Source organism: Rhineura floridana, chromosome 6, assembly GCF_030035675.1.
Source record: "Rhineura floridana isolate rRhiFlo1 chromosome 6, rRhiFlo1.hap2, whole genome shotgun sequence".
NCBI lineage: Eukaryota > Metazoa > Chordata > Lepidosauria > Squamata > Rhineuridae > Rhineura > Rhineura floridana.
In genome coordinates this window covers 53664868-53684373 of record NC_084485.1, presented here as the reverse complement: position 1 = coordinate 53684373, position 19506 = coordinate 53664868, and the positions used below count along the sequence as shown (strand labels likewise).

The 19506-nt window shown below is 39.0% G+C and overlaps 1 protein-coding gene across 3 annotated transcripts in view; it reads right to left on the bottom strand.

The window, feature by feature from the left end:
* The window catches only part of NGF (nerve growth factor), a 101935-nt gene that overhangs the window by 25777 nt on the left and 56652 nt on the right, over positions 1 to 19506 (bottom strand). The window contains exon 1 of one of the 3 annotated variants that reach the window (XM_061631898.1): positions 19459 to 19499. The exons of the other annotated variants lie outside the window; for them this stretch is intronic. The gene's annotated coding sequence lies outside the window, so the exon portion shown is untranslated. Of the gene's footprint in view, positions 1 to 19458; positions 19500 to 19506 lie in introns of those variants that run through there. 3 annotated transcript variants of the gene reach the window in all.

Below are 19506 nucleotides of genomic sequence, written 5' to 3'. Positions count from 1 at the left end.
TTATTATTTTTTGCTTATGTTTCTGTGAATATGTGAAGTACAGCAACACTTTGCATAATTTACAGTAAAAAAAACTAAAAACAATTGTGGAATAATGGCACTGACTATTCTGCAGAATAGTCTCTAGTGGACATGAGGAGTGTCTCAGTTTGCACAAGATAAAACAGTGGGAGGTGAAATATATTCTAGGAAATTTCTAGGTGTGCTCTATGTTTTTAATTGACCATGCCCACCCTTCCTTAAGTGGAGTAGTTTAAGCATAGCTCGCTGGACAAGTTTGTTTTTCCCAACAGCTAGATTAATTGCTTAAGTAGCAATGTAATCAGTTTGATTTTACATCAAAATGCAGTTTCAGATCCTATTCAAAATAGAACATAACCTCCAGTTTGAAACACAAAAGGCTGTCTTTACCCATCATATGACATTGAACAATAAAAAGACTTTGAAATTCATAAAAATAAATTTGACACAGATTTCTAGGATGAATAAGGAGAGAAATATAATTTTCTAGGTTTGATTCTCTAGAAACATTACTAACACAGAAAAGAAGCAAAGTAAGAACACCAACAAACGTACCCCCCAAAAATGTAATTCTCCATCTTTGGAGATGTAGTCCTCATTGCATGTGTTTCCACCACTCATCATATGCTCAGAGGCACAAGTTACCAAATTCTTCCAAGCTACACAGGAAGTGGATTGGACTGTGCAAGACGAGCCCAAATTGTGTTTGCATTTTAACAAATTTGTAGGGTAATACAATACACCTCAGACAGGAGGTCAGGTCTCCTGCTCCCCTGGTGCATTCACTACAGCTGCCCAATTTTCCTGCTTTTAAAAGATTGATCAAAATATCTGTTGGCTAAAGGTACATTCTTAAAACACAAGGGTTTTTTTTGCCTATTAGTGAATATATATTTTATGTACAGTAGCAGGACATTTACAAACATGTGTCCAAATAAAAGCACTTTGCTAGGGTGTGTAAACTACAGGGGTAAAATAACACTTCAAAGGCCTGAATGAGTCACTTATAGCACAATCCTGTCTACACAGAAATAAGTCCTACTGAAGCCATTAGGGCTTACTCCCAGGGATAAGGATTGCAGCCTTAGTTGGCAGTTTTATCCTGTACAGCTAGTAAACAGCATCACATAAATCAGGACTTAATTTCTGTGTTATCTTAGACACGATAAAACCACCTACCTCCCTTTTAAGGTTCATAGGGCAGCAATAAATTTAATGTCATATAATTTGCATTGCCTCTTCTGCTTAGCTGAACTAAAGCTGCGCACAGCTATATTAGCTATGCAGCATGATGCTCTTTCACCAATGTGGTGCTAGTGCCGCTACATTAAAACACCTCTACAAGAATGTGTACTTTATAAGAACAGCACTGCATAGTAGCAAGGGCGGTTGCATTTTTCTGCTTTACAGATGGTTGGGTGTGGATAATTAAGATACAAGGCTTCCCACCTCTTCATTTTTTAGCACCCAGCCCAGACTATATAGCAAGAATAGTTGGTGGCCTGCTTGGCAAACAGCACACTCTCTGAGAATCACATTTAAAATCATGCTACAGGCATTGCTGGGACTTCGGTGGCTTTGGAAGCCAAGTTCATCTGGTGAGAAAATGATGGTAGAGAGAATCACCCTTTAGGGCAACAACAGACTGTTACAAAACTGGATGCATCTCAGAGTGAGCAATAAAAAGGAGAATGTTGATCCTGGCAACCTCAGCCCTCTCAAACTGCAAATAAAAAACAAAGATAGACAAGCACGCACACGTTCACATACGCACACACACCCCTAAACAGAAAGAATATATACATTTCTAATGACCAGCAACTGTCTATGGGAATCCATCACCACCAGGACACTACCATTCTTTAATTGTTTGCCCACAAGGCTAGGCTGTTGTCTCTGATAATCTGAAGTGCTAACAGGGTGACACTGCCACTGCTGAGCTACTCTGACAGAAGAGATAATATAATTCACATTAGATACCCAAGACAAAAATGACCTCTGCAGAACAAACCGTTCTAAAATTAGCACTGTTAAGGCTAAACATACTGAGGCGCCTTTCAAAAAAGGGAATGAGTTAATGCCCACACTCCAGACCTGTAGAAAATGCCTCCTTAAATAATAAGCAGAGTGTTTCTGTATGATTCTTCAGGCAAGAAAATATATGCACCTGTAATACTGGAGGGACAGGGTACACCTAAGGAGCTGGGCATGGAGCCAGGTAGTTTTGGCAAATGCACAGCATTAAAGGAAACAAGAAAGAAACAACTCTTCCACTCTGTACTGAAGATAGCATGTATACAGTCACAAGCACATGAAACGAGATTATGAAAGATATGAAAACAAACCTTAGAGTACACTCACATTCTGTTAAGCGAGACTAGTATTTTTCAGTGGTTAAGAGCATTTTAGCTTTGGTAAAAGTTTAAAAATACCTTGGATTTTTTAAAAAAAAGCAAATTAAAAAACATAAATCAACAGTCCCAACATATCCTCGTACTAGATGGGGTCAGGATATCCTGAGAAAAAAGTTGTAATCACTTTCAGAATTGTTGTGATTTGTTCTATGTGAATTTCTCCTTCAATATTTCAAATAAATCATGCAGTGCCATAGTACACCTGTTTCAAATGCAAGGATTTCATGATCCTTTGAGAAGTAGCTTGAATGGGAGGTTTATCAGCCATTCTGACCCTCAGCACAGTCAAGGCACTACAGGACACATGTTCAGGAGTCAGCTAGGTCAAGAACCATGTAAGTTGGTCTGAAAGTGAGGGTCATCAAAATGTGTGAGGCCTAAGCTATGAATATAAGGATGTCACTTAGGGCCAAAGTGACCGAGCAGAACTCACAGTATTATACTACATCATCTCAAAAAAGTCATGCATCAATAGTCAGAGATGGGCCAGCTAGAGCAAACATAGATGCAGTTCTCAGATAAGGATGGAGGAGTTTCAGGCTGCTCTATAAGGTCTTGTTCAGACAAGCATACACATTCTTAGACATTAAACAGGAGTGAGGGACTTGTGGCCCTTCAGATGTTTCTGAACTCCAGCTTTCATCAGCCTCAGCCACCATGGCCAACGGTCAGGCATAATGGAAGCTGTAGTCCAGCAACATACGGAGGTTCCTCACACCAATGCTAAAGCACCTACGCATTTTTATTTACCATAACTGTGCAGAGCTTAAAAAAATCAAATTATATCCCATTTTTAAAGTACCTAGATAATCTGCCACTGTGGCGAGAAAAGTCAGACTATAGGATGCCTTGCCTTATTTACTTATTAATTTTTTACTTATAATTTATATCCTACCTTTGCATGAACATGTGCCCAAGGTGTACAACTACAATAAAATCAATACTAAAAGACAATCCTATAATTTATAAAATACATCACAATATACCTTGAAGCATTTAAATGTACAGAAACTTGCTTCTGGCAATAGTAATTAGCAAGACTGAGCTGTTGGAAATCCTTCTAACTGACCATGACAAAGGCCTGGATTATATACTGAGGCCAAGTAGTCACTGAACTATTGCCCAGTGGACAAAAGCCACACAATTTTTTAAAAGGTAAGGTTTAGTTAAATGACATATCCCATGAATCACCAGGGCGGAGTTGAAGCTGTGGTAACATGGTTATTATTTCTAACCATGTTCCTTCTATGATTATGTAAAAATATATATTTATAAGTTTATAAAAATTGCCATGCCTGAGCCTACACTTACTCAACACATAGTCTGTGGGTTGCAGATAGCTCCTGTGGTCCCCTAACTGTTGTTAAAATTATCTGAAGAGGCCCAATTTTTCCTTTTAAAGTATTTCTACCTGTCCATCATAACTACAGAGATAAGTCTGATAGTCATCTTTCATTGAGAATGTAACTTGGAAAAAATGTCTAAAATAAACAGAATCCAACCAAGTAAATGATTTTCAGGGTCTCAAGGACAAGTAGACTAACTTGGGCTACATTCAAAATAAACAAGCTGTTGGGATGTTCATTTCTGAAATAGTGATCGAATAACAGAGCACAAAAATTCTCTCTTCAGGACTGAAATCATGTTTTTGAGGGAGAAGCTATCAAGGTTATTGGCAGGATTACTCCTGAGGGTCCTGTCCAGTTCTGCAGAGCTCGTTTTGTTCCATGATATTCTGGAGAGTTGCAGGTAGTGAAGCATGCAACTGGTGTAAGACTCACTGTAAAGATGAGTAACATGTCTAGAGCACAGAATTGTGCTACTACATGGTAGAGAAGGTGACAAAGGCACCTTCTCTGCCTCCATGGCATCCTTCAGTAGCCAACCAGCAGAGCTTTTCAGAGTGGTACAGGGCCTGCTAGTTTGGTAAAAAAGGGTGCTGGAACTCTTGGAAGCTTGCTATGACAAGTTTGCAAGGCATTTCAAGGATTAAGTTGCTTGCCTCCATGATGACATAAGATGCTATTGTTGGTACAGGTCCAGCTGAGGTGTCCGACACACCATCTAGCCTGGTTTTATGGGATCACTTTCAGCTTTTGTCATCTGAGGATACAGACACAGTGCTTGTAATTGTGGAGTCAACCACATGCCCTCTCAACCCTTCCCCATCATGGCTGATGAGAGCTGGGGAGAGTTGACAGGATGGATTCAGGGTGTGGTGAACACTGCCTGCTACCCTGAAATAGGAGATAGCGTGTTCACTCTTGAACAAAATGCTATGGACCTAGAAGCTTACAATAACTACCACGTGGTTTTGGGAAAGGTGCTCAAGAGGATGGGGCCAATGGAGCTCCAGGCACTCCTGGAGAAAACTGATTATTTCGACCTTTCCAATCTGGAGTCGGACCTGGTTTTGGAATGGATTGGCTTAGGTCACCCTGATGATGACCTTTTTTGGGAGAGGGACAGGGCAACTGAGACCATGTTGCATTTGCTCAATTTTTTGTAGAGCCTGGTACCATCAACTTGTGATATCTTGCTGTTCAGGCTCTGTGGGTTAGGTGCACTGTATCTGAGTGGTCCTACTACTATTTGCAGGGTTGGTTTCAGAGGGTGGCACTGGATTACTATACCTTGGCTGTTATGTTGTGGTAACACAGGGACCCATTCTGTTCCTGATGCTGCTTAACATCTATATGAAGCTGATGAAAGTGATAATTAGGGGATTTGGAAAATGGCATTATCAATATGTGTATGATGCCTAGCTCATTTCTCTGTTACAACGGATTCAGATATTGATGTGCAAGTCTTCAGCCAGTGCCAAGACACAGTGGTGACTAGATAAAGGTCAACAAACTATAGCTGAATCCTGACAATATGGAGATCCTATGGGTAGTTGGTTCCCAGGTCTGGGAATCAAGCTGTCTGCCTTTCTGGATGTCATTGTATATCCCCTTAAGGAACAGGTGCATAGTCCAGGGGTGCTCACTGAACAATCATTTTCATTGGAGGCCCAAGTGGCTAGGAGCATTTTTTCTAACTTTGGCAGGTGCTGCATGCATCACTAAGCTCAAGACTACTGTGCCCACTGTGAGGCTGCCCAGAAACTGCAGCTTGTGCAAAATGCCATAGTTAGGCTGCTAACTGGAGCAAACTATCACGATCATGTAACACCATTGCCTAAAGAGCAGTACTGGCTGCCAATTTGCTACTGGGACAAGTTTAAGTTTATAAATGCTTCAATAATTTGGAACCTGATTATCCAAAGGAACACCTTCACCCATATAGACCTGCCTGGCCATTAAGATCTCAGAATGTGGCCCTTCTGCAGCTTGCTAAGTGTAGCTGGTGGCAACCAGGGGCAGGGCTTCTTCTGTTGCAGTGCCAATGGAACTATATCCCCACCTGAAATAAGGGAGGCACCAACTCTGTTGACTTTTTGGTGCCTCCTGAAAATGGGTTTATTCATTAGGTTTCTGCAGATTACTAATGCCAATCCTTGAGAGACTGTCTTACTTCTGTGATTGTTATTTGTATGTTAGTGTATTTACTTAGTGTGATTTGCTTGATTCATTTGGCCACCTAAAGAAAACATAGAGGAGGATGGACTTCAAAAATGGAAGCAATGCAAGAGATACATTCAAGAATTCCATATCATCGACTTCCCGGAAGGAGTGCTCTGCTGGTGGTGCCTCTGAGTGAGCTCTGTCTCAGAGGAAGCTTTTTTCAGTTAAAAACCAGTCAAGAGGAATTTTTGACTGGCGTAAATGTTCTCCATGGCAAAGGTGAACCGAAGAGATTATCCACGGAACTACGTTGAGCTGTAGATAGCTGGAATTGATCAGGAATCCCCTGAGATAAGAAGGCTTATCTAGCAGCGGAAGACGAAGTCAGGACTTCCAGCAAGCTGTGCTGAAAAAAAGCGATACTTTTTTCCCCCCTTAAAAACGTTCTATAACGAGTGAGCCTCCTTTTGTCTAAATCTTATCATTTGGTTTAAATTACTACAGTAAAAGAGACTTGTTTACGAATCAGCAATTGAGAAACCTGGGTGAGTCACACTTTTTTCCTTTTATATAAAATTAAAGAAGAAAGAAAATTTAAAGAACTTAATTTATAGTTTAATGACAAAAAGCTGGCTTGAATTTGGAATTATAAAGATTAAAACGGATGAGAGGCAACTTATCCGATAAGATGATTTGATTATTTGAAGGAAATATATCTGGGACTATTTTTTTTCTCTTTTTTTGGACTATTCTCTTTGGACGAATCTGCTGTTCGTGTATATTACTGACGGTTGGGTGCTGTGAACCAAACTTGTTTTGCATTCCTGGACGTGCAGGAGATAAGAACTGTGCTGGCTAGATCAACTAACAGGCCTGGAATATTAACTCTTTTGTTGTTGGGGAAAAAAAAGAAACAGACTGCCTCTAGGTTTGGGAACATTGGTTAATAGCAGAAACTAAAGGTTTTTTTTTCAAGAATGACAACTAGGAAAGCAACTAAAGCCCTGGAGCGAAGAGGTTCAACTGATGCACAGGAAGGGGCTGTCTCCCCAGACATGTTCCAGAAAATAATGGATGGGATTAGTGATCTTAAACAAGATCTCAAACAAGAGATGAAACAGGATAGACAAGAAATCAAAGATGAATTTGGCAAAATGAAGATGGAATTGAAAGATATAAAAGAACATATAAAAATAGAAGTGGATGAGATTAAAGGCACAATTGGGCAAATAACACAGGAGGCAAAAAACGTTAAAGGAAAGGTGCAAATCTTGGAGAACAGAACAGATATATTAAATATGGAATTGGAAAAAAATTTGGATCATATCGCTGTGATGGAATTGAGAGATAAAGAATATTGTTTGAGATTTCGTGCAATTCCTGAAGAAACAGGTGAAGATATCAGAGATAAAATGGTTAATGCTCTGGTAAATTTTTTGGATTGGAATGAAGATCTGATGGAATTTGAAATAGATAAAGTTTATAGAATCAATTCAAGATATGCAACAATGAAAAAAATTCCAAGAGATGTGCTTGTGCATTTTGTAAAAAAGAGGACCAGAGATATGGTACTACAACAACATTTCAATAATATCTTTGAAATTGATGGCAAGGAAATACTGGTGATGAAAGAAATCCCTATTAGACTTTTACGCAAGATAAAAGAATATGCTTTCTTTACAGAAAAACTTAAACAATGTAAAATTCAATTTAGATGGGATGTTCCAGAAGGAGTGATTTTTACATTCAGACAACAAAAATATCGATTGAATACTGTTCAAAAAGCAAGGGACTTCTTGAGAAAAGCTTCAAAAGACATGGAAGAAGACAAAGAAATGGATATAATTCCTGGGAAACAAAGACAACAGGAACATGCAGAGGAGGGAAAGGAAGATGATGGATTAAAGGGAGCATCAGGTACTTTTTAAAATACATGCTTAAAGATGGATTACAAATATCTAACTTGGAATATAAATGGAGCTAATACGTCGCAGAAGAGAAAGTGTTTCATTATTTGAAAAAATTAAAATTGGATATAATTTGTCTACAAGAAACTCATATCAAGAAGAAAGATTCTAAATATTTGATTTGGAAAAATTTGGGTGAAGAATTTATTTCAGCTGGATCAAAAAAAATGGTGTTGTTCTTTATATTAACCCACAATTGTTTTCTAAATTGATATTATTGGACGACAGTGGTAGATTTGTGGGGGTTGAAATTACTTTACAAGGTACAAAATTTTTGATAGTGGGCATTTATGCCCCCAATGAAGATAAAACAAGGTTTTACACAGGACTTATGGAAAAATTGTCAGAGTTTTCATATGATCATTGGTGTGTTATGGGTGATTGGAATGGAGTAATTTTACCAAAAATGGACAGACTTTCTGAGAAAAATATTAAAGAGACACAGGGTAAATTACCGAAGATTTGTTTTGAATTGATGGAAAATTTAGAATTGGTGGATGCTTGGAGATATATAAATGACAATGCAAAAGAATTTACTTATTTTTCAGAAAGACATAAAACATTCTCGAGGATTGATATGATTTGGATGTCTAAAAACCTAGTGAAAGACATTTCCAAAATGGATATATTACCAAAAACCTTTTCGGATCACAATCCAGTGATATTGACTTAAAAAAAAATAATCTTGGATTTAGATGGAGACTAAATGAATCTTTATTACAGAATGATAAAATAGTGCAAGAATGTAAGAAGAAATTAAAAGAGTTTTTTGAACATAATTTACATAAAGGAACAGATGAAAATATTGTTGGGATACAAGTAAAGCATTTATGAGGGGATATTTTATTAAATGTAACTCTGAATTAAAAAAGAAGAAACAACAGAAAATGCAATTAATCTTGGAAGAAATAAAACAAAAAGAGGAAGAATTGAAAAAGAATCCAACTAAAGTTTCTATTGTAAATCAAATTAAAATGTTACAGAAACAAGTGTCAATGTTGACAGTTAGAGAAATTGAAAGGAAATTAAACTTTGCTAAACAAAGGACTTTTGAATTTGCAAATAAACCGGGGAAATTGCTAGCATATAAATTAAGAAAAGAACGACAAAAAAATCTTATTTTAAAGATACAAGAAGGAGATGAGATGTTGACAGACAATGTAAAAATCCAAAGGGTTTTTCATCAATATTATTCAACTTTGTACAAGTGTCAGGAAATTCCCTCTGAAAAAATAGAAGAGTATATATCTAAACAGAATTTGCCTAAAATTACAGATTTTCAGAGACAAGCTATTAATGGTCCTATTACGTCAAGAGAAATATCTGAGGCTATAAGTAAAATTAAATTAGGAAAGGCGCCAGGACCGGATGGACTATCAGCAGTGTATTACAAATGCTTGGAGGAGGAACTCTTATTACCTTTACAGTATACAATGAATTCTATTTTGCAAGAGGGGAAGATACCGGATAGTTGGAAAAATGCCAATATAACATTAATACCTAAAGAGGAGCAGGATCTAACCAAAACAAAAAATTACCGGCCGATATCTTTATTGAATAATGACTATAAAATTTTTACAACGATTTTGGCAGAAAGAATGAAAATAATATTGCAACAATTTATTCAGGAAGATCAAGCAGGGTTTCTACTTAAAAGACAACTACGTGATAACGTCAGGAATGTTTTGAATGTGTTGGAATACTTAGAACAACGAAATGATAAACAAGCAGCTTTGATCTTTTTAGATGCTGAGAAAGCATTTGATAATTTGAATTGGAAATTTATGTTTAAGGTCCTGGAGCAAATGGATTTTGGAGATAACTTTATAAAATGGATTAGATCTATTTATACATCTCAGAAGGCACAGATAATTGTTAATGGGGGGTTAACGGACTCATGTGAAATACAAAAGGGTACAAGACAGGGATGTCCATTATCTCCCCTTTTATTTATTTTGGTCTTGGAAGTGCTGCTTAGAGATATAAGGCAAGTTAAAAGGATTTCGGGAATAAAGGTAAAAAAAGAGGAATATAAATTGAGAGCATTTGCTAATGATTTGATAATTGTATTAGAAAACCCTTTGGAAGGAATTAATGCATTGATGGACAAATTAAAAGAATTTGGACCGTTAGCAGGATTTAAGATCAACAATAAAAAAACAAAGATGTTAGTGAAAAATTTATCTTCAAGGGAACAACAAGAGTTGATGGACAAGACAGCTTTTAAAATACAGGAAAAGTTGAAATATTTAGGTATTATTATGACAAATAAAAATTCAAAGTTGTTTCATAATAATTATGAAAAACTATGGACAGAGATTAAGAAAGACTTGTTAAGATGGGATAAATTACAATTTTCATTAATGGGAAGAATATCCGTGATAAAAATGAATGTACTGCCGAGAATGTTTTTGTTTCAAACAATACCTGTAATATCCTCTGATTTACCTTTTAAACAATGGCAAAAAGATATTTCTAAATTTGTTTGGCAGGGAAAAAAACCAAGAGTTAAATTTAAATTATTACAAGACGCCAAAGAAAGAGGAGGACTGGGATTACCGAATTTGAGACTTTATTATGCTGCCTGTTGTTTAGTCTGGATAAAGGAATGGTTTTTATTGAGGAATAAAAGGCTATTGGATTTGGAGGGCCATAACCTGAAGTGGGGATGGCATGGATATCTATGGTATGATAAAGTAAAAGTTAATGTGGATTTTAATAATCATTTTATAAGACGTCCTCTGTTGAAAATATGGAATAGATATAAACCAAGGTTTTATTCGAAAATACCATTATGTGTCTCAAGTCAAGAAGCGTTTTATAGAAGAGAAATGGCTGGAAAAGAGAAATGGTTAACATATCAAGAACTATTAGAAAATGTACATGGAAAATATATAATGAAAGAGAGAGAACAACTGATAAAGGAAGGATATAGTTCTCAATGGTTTGCCTATTTACAATTGTTAGAAAGATATAAAATGGATAAGAAAATGTATGGGTTTGAAATAAATAAATCTGATTTTGAAATAGGTTTGTGTACAAATGATGAAAATATAATTGCGAAAATGTATAAACTCTTGCTGAAAATGGATATGGAAGAAGAACAAGTAAAAGAGTGTATGGTAAAGTGGGCAAAATTTTTTGGTTATAATATACAAATGGATCAATGGGAATATATGTGGAAAAAAGGCTTGAGATTTACACTATGCTATAATCTTAAAGAAAATTTCTATAAAATGATGTATCGTTGGTACATGACACCAGAAAAGTTGTCAAAAATGTATAGTAATGTTTCTAATGCTTGTTGGAAATGTAAACAACAAGAAGGATCATTTTATCATATGTGGTGGTTGTGTAAACAGGCAAAATTATTTTGGGCACAGATAGGTAGGATGATGTAAAAAATCCTAAAGATAAATATTCAGTCAAAACCAGATTTTTTTTTACTGGGTTTTATGGATAAACAAATAGAAAAGAAATATGGAAGAATAATATTATATATGATTACGGCAGCAAGATTATTATATGCACAAAAGTGGACAATGGAATCAACACCAACAACGGAAGAATGGCTATTGAAATTAATGGACTTAGTAGAGATGGATAAATTGACATGTTTACTTAGAGAAAAATCGACAGATACATTTCTTAAGGAATGGAAGCCTCTCTTAGACTTTTTGTTGAAAGATAAAAATGAAATGATGATAATGGGATTTGACGATTAATTAAGATAGACTATGGAGAACAGTGATTTTGTATGTATTAATGGGCAGGTTTGATATATATTATATATTTATAGCTGATCTGTGACAAATCGGAAGTCAATTTTTTATTTTTATTTTTATTCTTATTGTGTTATGTTTTTTTGATTTTGTTTTGTTTGTTTTGTGAAAATTTGAATAAAAATTATTGTAAAAAAAAAAAGAATTCCATATCATCATCAGATGGATTACTACGGTGCCTAAAGTTATGCTGGAAATAGAGAGATAATTTTATTTCGGTCACAGACCAGCAAAATGCTGGAAATAGACTTGGCTGAGGAAGCCCAAAATCCCCAAAACGAGCACTTAAAAAAGATAGGAGAGTCATGAAAATATTGTGGAAACAGAGTTATCTGAAGACAACATGAATTATTTTTCATTTGAAAACCAAACACATCAGTATACAAAAATGCTTGTACTGAACAAAGATTGGGCTGATCAGGAGCGGTTTGCCTGGTGGGGTGGAGCCTCAGCAATAGCTTCCCAGCAACAGAGTCACTGCCAGTTACTAGTGAGGTTGGAGCTATGCAGATGCACTGGTGGAACCAACCTGGTGTAATGGTAGTACCTCCATTGATGGGAGGCTATTGCTATGATTCTGGTTGCCTGGCCTGGCCTCCAAGAGGTCTTCTGTATCTTTAAAAGTTGTGCAGGGGGAAGGGAGAATTCCAGCTTGTGGTTTTTCCCGTTACAGTATTGCAAGAACACCTGTACTTGGCTGACTTTCTCTTTTCCTAAAGATACAGGATCAGTCTCAGCCCAGGAACCTGGCAACCCTACTCTGCACTGACACTAACCTTCGTTTCAAAGACTCATATTAGTTTATAGGCATGGACAAACTCACTCAACCCATCATGTACCATATACAGACAATGAACCAGGGCAACCAGGAAGAAAATCCCAGAACTTAACCTCATGACAAATAGTATCTCTCCTTCAGAGTAGATGGGCTCCCTCTTTTGTTTGGTTACTTCAAGGAGATTCTTTCCTGTTTTGAACTGAGAGGCCTGTTACCCATATGAGACATTAGGGGCTTGCTCTTTCTGCCACATGAATTCTTTCTTTGTTGCCTCATGTTACAACTCTGAAAATACACTCGATGGGTTGGAAAAAAGGTAACGGAAAAATCTAATGAAAGCTTGGATTACATGTTACTTTACATTTCACTCAGTGTGCGCATCAAACAGCTGAAGAGATCCAAATCTCTCTGTGCAATGAATGGTCATCACCATACAGGGCTAGCCTTGGTCACATATTTAAAAATGGCATACCAATTTTAAAGTTTTTAATCAAGGGCAGCTGTTTAATCATACATTATAACTGGTGAAGGATTAAATCCTGCCTTCACTCTGTTGTACAACCTGAAGTCAGATATTTTAGTTGTTACATTCCTCCAAATACAATGTAATGAAGAATAACTTCAGGAAACTCTCTTATTTATCAACACGAGCAATTTTTAGTTGCATGAAGTTAATAACTGACTACATGTAATCTTAAATCACTATTGGGAAATAATTACAATTTAATTTTCATGCAGTTACGATGCATGAATTTAATTTAAATCCCAAAGATTAGATTTAATTTAATTTAATTTAAATCCCAAAGACACTCTACTAGATTTATATTTTTAAATGCAGGAAACAATATTATGTGGTAAATATTGTAATTGCTATTTTATCTTTTTGTTTTAAAGCAACAATGAATGGGAATACTTGTCTCTGCGCTTGCATTTGAAATTAAATTAACTTCACTTCATCAGATCAATTAAAGGTTGTGCATACTGCAACAGCTCTGTAAAAAAAGAGCTAGGGTTTTTCAAATGGGAAAATAAAATAAATACTTAAAATCTATTTTATTTAGAAATACTTATATTGCTCCATTTAAGTACTTCAACCAACCTTTTGCAGGTGCTGCTCACAGGTCCACAACATTTCACTTACTTGATAAGCTTGGTCCTGGAGTTTAGGCTAGTTCTGTTCAGTATAGAAAGAAAAGCACGTGTGCTTGAGAATATAGTGGACTCATTTATTTTGGGGCTTAGATAATTTCCACATACAAAATCTTTCTCAGGACAGAGAAAAGTCAAATAATAGATCTATATCTATATACACACAGAACCATGTCTATGTCTGTAGCAAATTCAAATGGCATGGTTAGTGAAAGCAAGCAAAGCATATTCTTAGTGGATTTGCCCACAGAAAACAAGATTTGTGGGCTACTCAATCACCTTTTAATCTACATTTTAAGGTCCCCATCACTCTGGGGATGCTTCTGCTAGGAGTGCCAGAGAATTCCAATGGAAGCAGAAACAGGAGTAGAAATTGCTGATGTTTGCATATTCATTCTACATACGAACACAAATCAATCCAACAAGTACAATCAGTATTTGCCTTTATTGTTTTCAGTTCACAAACAATACACAATTGAAGATTTCCCTTTCATTTGCATTGTCTTTCCTTTGCATGGAAAGGAATGGTGTGGAATAACATAACATAGTTGATTAATACTGTAATTAATTATGTAATTATGTAATCCACCACGGTAGACAGCCACAGTAGTCAGCAAGACAAATAACGTAGTTTTTTTTCGGAAGCCGAACTGCAGTGGAACAAAAACAGCACTGCATGTGATAAACATGGGTGAGAAAGAAAATTTGATGCCTTCTTCTATTCATACTCTTTTCTTGCTTTTTCTGTGAAACATCTAAGGACAAAGGTGTACCCTTTTCATTCTGGGCTATGCTCTACAATGGGAGAGGCATGCAAAAAGATGGCAGCATGTAAGTACGAACTCCTCAGTTGTGAGTTGATAACATAGCCCATGAGAACTCCTTTGTTTCTCCAACACAATTAGTTCATTCACAAAGGCTTCCAGCTGTGTTAGCTGAGGTCTAATAAGAAATCAAAAGGGACCCCATCAAGCCAGAAAAACCTTTTGTTCTATATTGGATTTAGTGTGAAGGTGTCAAGACTGGAACAGGTCATCCGCTGCTGCCCAGTTCATGGCTCCCAGAGAGAGAGAGAGAGAGAGAGAGGGAGAGAGGGAGGGAGGGAGGGAGGGAGGGAGAGAAAGGTCTGAATTGAATCCACTTGGCCGGATCTTCCCAGTTCCTGGGAGTGCAGGGATGAGTGGGTGTTTCCATTTTCTGTTTGCCAATGCTGGAGGGAAGACATCTGTTACAGACCTCATGTCATTTTTTTGCCCACAGAACACATTAATGAAAAGGGGAGAGACAGATAAGAATTTTGAAAAGGGAAGTGGAAGTTACAGACTTCTGGAGTGGATTTTTCTTGGTCTATGGCTGTCTCCTTCCCTCACCATCCTCTGCAGGTACTCTCTCCACCTTATAATAGGTATTCTATAATAGGTGTTCTAATGAGAGGGAGAAGAAATACCTATGGCTTGTGGTCTTGGGCCTGAGAATTGGCAAACAAAGCCATACACTTCCCACATGGTATCTTTTCAGGTCTGGCTTTATCTAGCCTATGCTCCCCCATTCAAAATGGAAAGGGATTTGATGGGATATAATTTGTAGGTTCAATTCTCATTTAAGAGAAGAGGTCACATAAAGATTGCCACTGACAGGTACTGTTATTTCTGTGTAATGAAGTGTGCCCCAAACAATAAGAAGCTGAGTGACCATTGCTATGACCTGGATGCATTGACCTAAATATAGTATCTGGGTTGTATCCAACAGAGTGCTGGATTGTATCCACCGGTGCAAGGATCACCACTAGTAAAATGGGACTTCCCTCCTCTCCTCCCTCCGCATACCCCCTAAATCTATTCTAGGGGTTCCCCCAACCCTCTAGAGCAGTTTTGGGAAGGGTATAGGGCACACAGGGGGGATGGGGTGAGGTCCTGTTGCTCTAGCAGTAATCCTTTCGCTGAAGGGATGCATTAGTTGGATACCGCCCTCTAAATACAGAAACTGAATGCAATCTCTTTCTCCAGAACCAAAGCAAATACTTCTCAATTCACAAGTGCCAGCCTGCCCTGAAATCAAATTTTGTACCTGTAGTAATCAGCAGTCTCTTTCTCCCTGCCCTTCATAGCCTGTACAAATTTTCATAGATGATGCAGCAAATTTGTTTTCTGTTGCTCCAAAGGGTGGGACAAGGACCAATGGATTCAAATTACAAGAAAAAGGATTTAGATTAAATAATAAGAAAAACTTCCTGATGGTGCAAGCTGATTGACAGTAGAAAGGACTGCCTCAGAAGCTGGTGGACTCTCCTTTGTTAGAGCTTTTAGAGCAGAGGCTGGATGGCCACCTACCATGGATACTGTAGTAATGGATTTCTTGCATGGGGGTTGGGCTAGATGGTCTTTGTGGTCTTTTCCATCTGTGATTCTACGATTATGATTTTATGAAAGAATAGATAAAAAAACAAGCTGACTAAAGATGCATCTGCACAATAGTTTTGAAGGGTATCCAATGTGCACCAGATTTATTTATAAAAATATTTGTATACCGCTATTTCATTAAAAACATTGGTTTACAACACAAAAAAAACCCATAGAACAAAAACATTAAAAATACAATAAAAACAAAGGTCAACTGTTACAGAAAAAAGCATCTTCTTAACTGCCTGCATATGCTTGATGGAACAGAAAGGTTTTTAGCAGGCACTTAAAAATTAAAACGGAACGTGCCTGTTGAATCTCTGTTGGCAGAGCATTCAAGAGAACTGGGCTGATAACACTAAAGGCTCAGTTTCGTGTCAGTGTTAAATGAGCCTCACCAACTCAGGGGCAACCAAAGCCGCTCCTGTAGATGATCTCAGTGATCAAGGTGGGATATAAGGGTTCAGGCGGTCCCTAAGACAGTCTGGACCTAAGTTGTTCAGACCTTTGTAAATTAATACAAGGACTTTGAACCTGGCTCGGTAGTGGATGGGCAACCAGTGCAGATGTTTTAAAAGTGGTGTCACATGTTGTCGGCCATGTGCTCCCATTAGTAATCTGGCCACCACACTTTGCACCAGCTGGAACTTCCAAACCAGACTAAGGGCAGCCCCACATAGAGCTCATTGCAGTAATCTAGCCTCGAGGCTACCAACACATGGACAACAGAGGTCAGGTTATCCCTGACCACTAACGGCCACAGCTGATGAACCAGACAAAGCTGGTAAAAGGCATTCCTAGCTACAGAGGATACTTGGGCCTCCAGTGACAAAAATGAATCCAGGAGTACCCCTAGGTTATGAACCTGTTCCTTCAGAGCGAGCACAACCTCATCCAGAACAGGTAACCAGCCTATCTCCCAGACATAGGAACCACCTACCCAAAGAGCCTCCATCTCCCCAGGATTCAAGCACAGTTTATTGGCTTTCATCCAGTCCACTACAGCATTCAGACACTGATCCATAGTGTTCACTGATCCAGAGTATTCACAGAGTGTTCCTGATTTAGATGTTATCGAGGAACAGAGATGCGTGTCATCAGCATATCGCTGACACCTTCCTCCAAAGCTCCTAATGACTGCTCCCAACAGCTTCATATAGATGTTGAACAGCACTGGGAAGAGAATAGTACTTTGTGGAACCCCATAGCACAAGTGCCAGGGGGCCAAGGAAGACTCACCCAATGTTACTCTGGATGCATCCCTGAAGGTAAGAGCAGAACCACCATAATACAGTGCCTCCAATACCCATCCCACTGAGTCGGCCCAGGAGGATACCATGGTCAATGGCATCAAATGCTGATTGAACAGAAGTAACAGGGTCACACTTTCCCTGTCTCTCTCACACAAAAAATCATCCATCAACACGACCAAGACTGATTCTGTTCCAAAACCAGGTCTGAATACAGATTGTGATGGATCTAGATAATCAGTCTCAATTGTTCTACAACCACCTTCTCCGCTACCTTTGCCAAGCAAAGGGTGTTGCCAACTGCTCTATAGTTATTACACTCCATTGGACCCAGTGTGGCTTTTAAAGAAGTGGATGCACCACTGCCTCTTCAAGGGCAGTGGGCATCACACCATCACACAAAGATGCATTTACTACACCTGTGACCCCTTCAGTCATCCTACTCAGGGTAGCTTTAATAAGCCAAGATGGACAAGGATCTAAAGAGCAGGTGGTCAGGAGCATCACTGCAAACATCTTGTCCACATCATCGGGCTGCATTAACTGGAACTGATCCCATAACATTGGGTTCAATGCTGCATTGGATACCTCAGCCGGTACTGCCACAATAGGAACGTCTAAATCATTGTGGAATTGAGCAACTTTGTCCTTGAAGTGTTTAGCCAGCTGGTTACAGCAGGACATTGTGCGCTCTAGAGTCCACCCCCTGGGGTCAGGAGTAACCAATCTCTGATCCACACAGAACAACTCAGCTGGATCACTCCTAGAAGACAATCCTCAAGGACCAATGACCAACGGAGGCAGCAAAGCAGGATCTCTTTGCTGCCCCCGTTGCCATGTGGTAGGCCCAACTGTGAGTCTGAACATGTACTCAGTCAGCTCCAGAGCAAGATCTATGCCACTTATACTCTAGCCCTCGTCCAGATCGTTTAATCGACCGCAGCTCCTCAGCATACCAAGGAGCAAATAATAAGGAGGTGGTGGAGGAGGAGGATGTCATAATCCACAATCACATAAGATTTCAGCTTCTTTTTGTCTATGCATATCACAGATAGGAGATTTGGTTGGGTCATGGGACATGATGTTTGCAGGTTAGGATTCAGGTTTATGGAATGAGAGAGAAGCTACCTGCTTCTTCCTGGTATCAGCTTTGTCCTCTTTCCTAATCAAATGACCAAACCATCAGTGGAAAGTTACTACATAGACACATTCTGTTCTGAGACTTTTAGAGGATGTCACACAACTGCATTGCAAAAGGCTCTAAACACAATCAGGTTTCACCTCATAGAATACACTCACTGTGAATTCAGTACTTAGGCTGGCCAGATGATAGCTAATGTTACCATTTACTTTATTTGTAAAGTGGGACTCATTGTTGTGAACCAGGCAGAAGGGGGGTAGATAGACGAGAGTGAATCAGAGGATGAGTACTTGGACTGGGAACCTGGGGGGGGGTAGCTAGTGGGATGGTCTCACAGAGTGCCCCAGTCCACATCTTGGACAGCTCAGCCCCCTCAGTTTGTGACCCCCCCTGTGGAAGCACCGTTGCTGCCGCCGCCACTAGAGACTCAACCTCACAAGTCAGATATTTCCCAACTGAGCACCCAGCAGCTTCCCATGTTTGAACAGACTGTTAGCCCCCCACCATTTGGAGGGGGAAGCCAAGATCCAGCACCATTTGGAGGGGGAAGCTCAGATCAATCCAGTAATGTTTCATTTATGTCTACTCTCTTCTCCCAAGATCCATCACATCTTTCATTGCTCTCTTTTAACCCCAGAGCAACCGCCAGACCCCCATCAAGCACCAGAGACTCCACTCATCCTGGTCAATGGCCAGGAGGAGTTTGAAGTGGAGCAGATCGTCACCTCTTGCTGGCGCAGAGGGAAGCTGCAGTACCTAATCCATTGGAGGGGTTTTGGGCCTGAAGAAAGATCCTGGGAAGCAGAGACTGATGTTCATGCACAGGATTTGGTGAGGGAGTTTCATGATGCTTACCCAGACAAGCCCAAGCCCCCAGGATGGGGAATCGGCATGGACAGGGGGGATGATGTTGTGAGCCAAGCAGAGGGGAGATGGATAGACGAGAGTGAATCAGAGGATGAGTACTTGGACTGGGAACCTGGGGGGATAGACAATGGGATGGCCTCACAGAGTGCCCCAGTCCATGTCTTGGACAGCTCAGCCCCCTCACCTCCTGACCCCCTGTGGAAGCACCGCTGCTGCTGCCGCCACTAGAGAC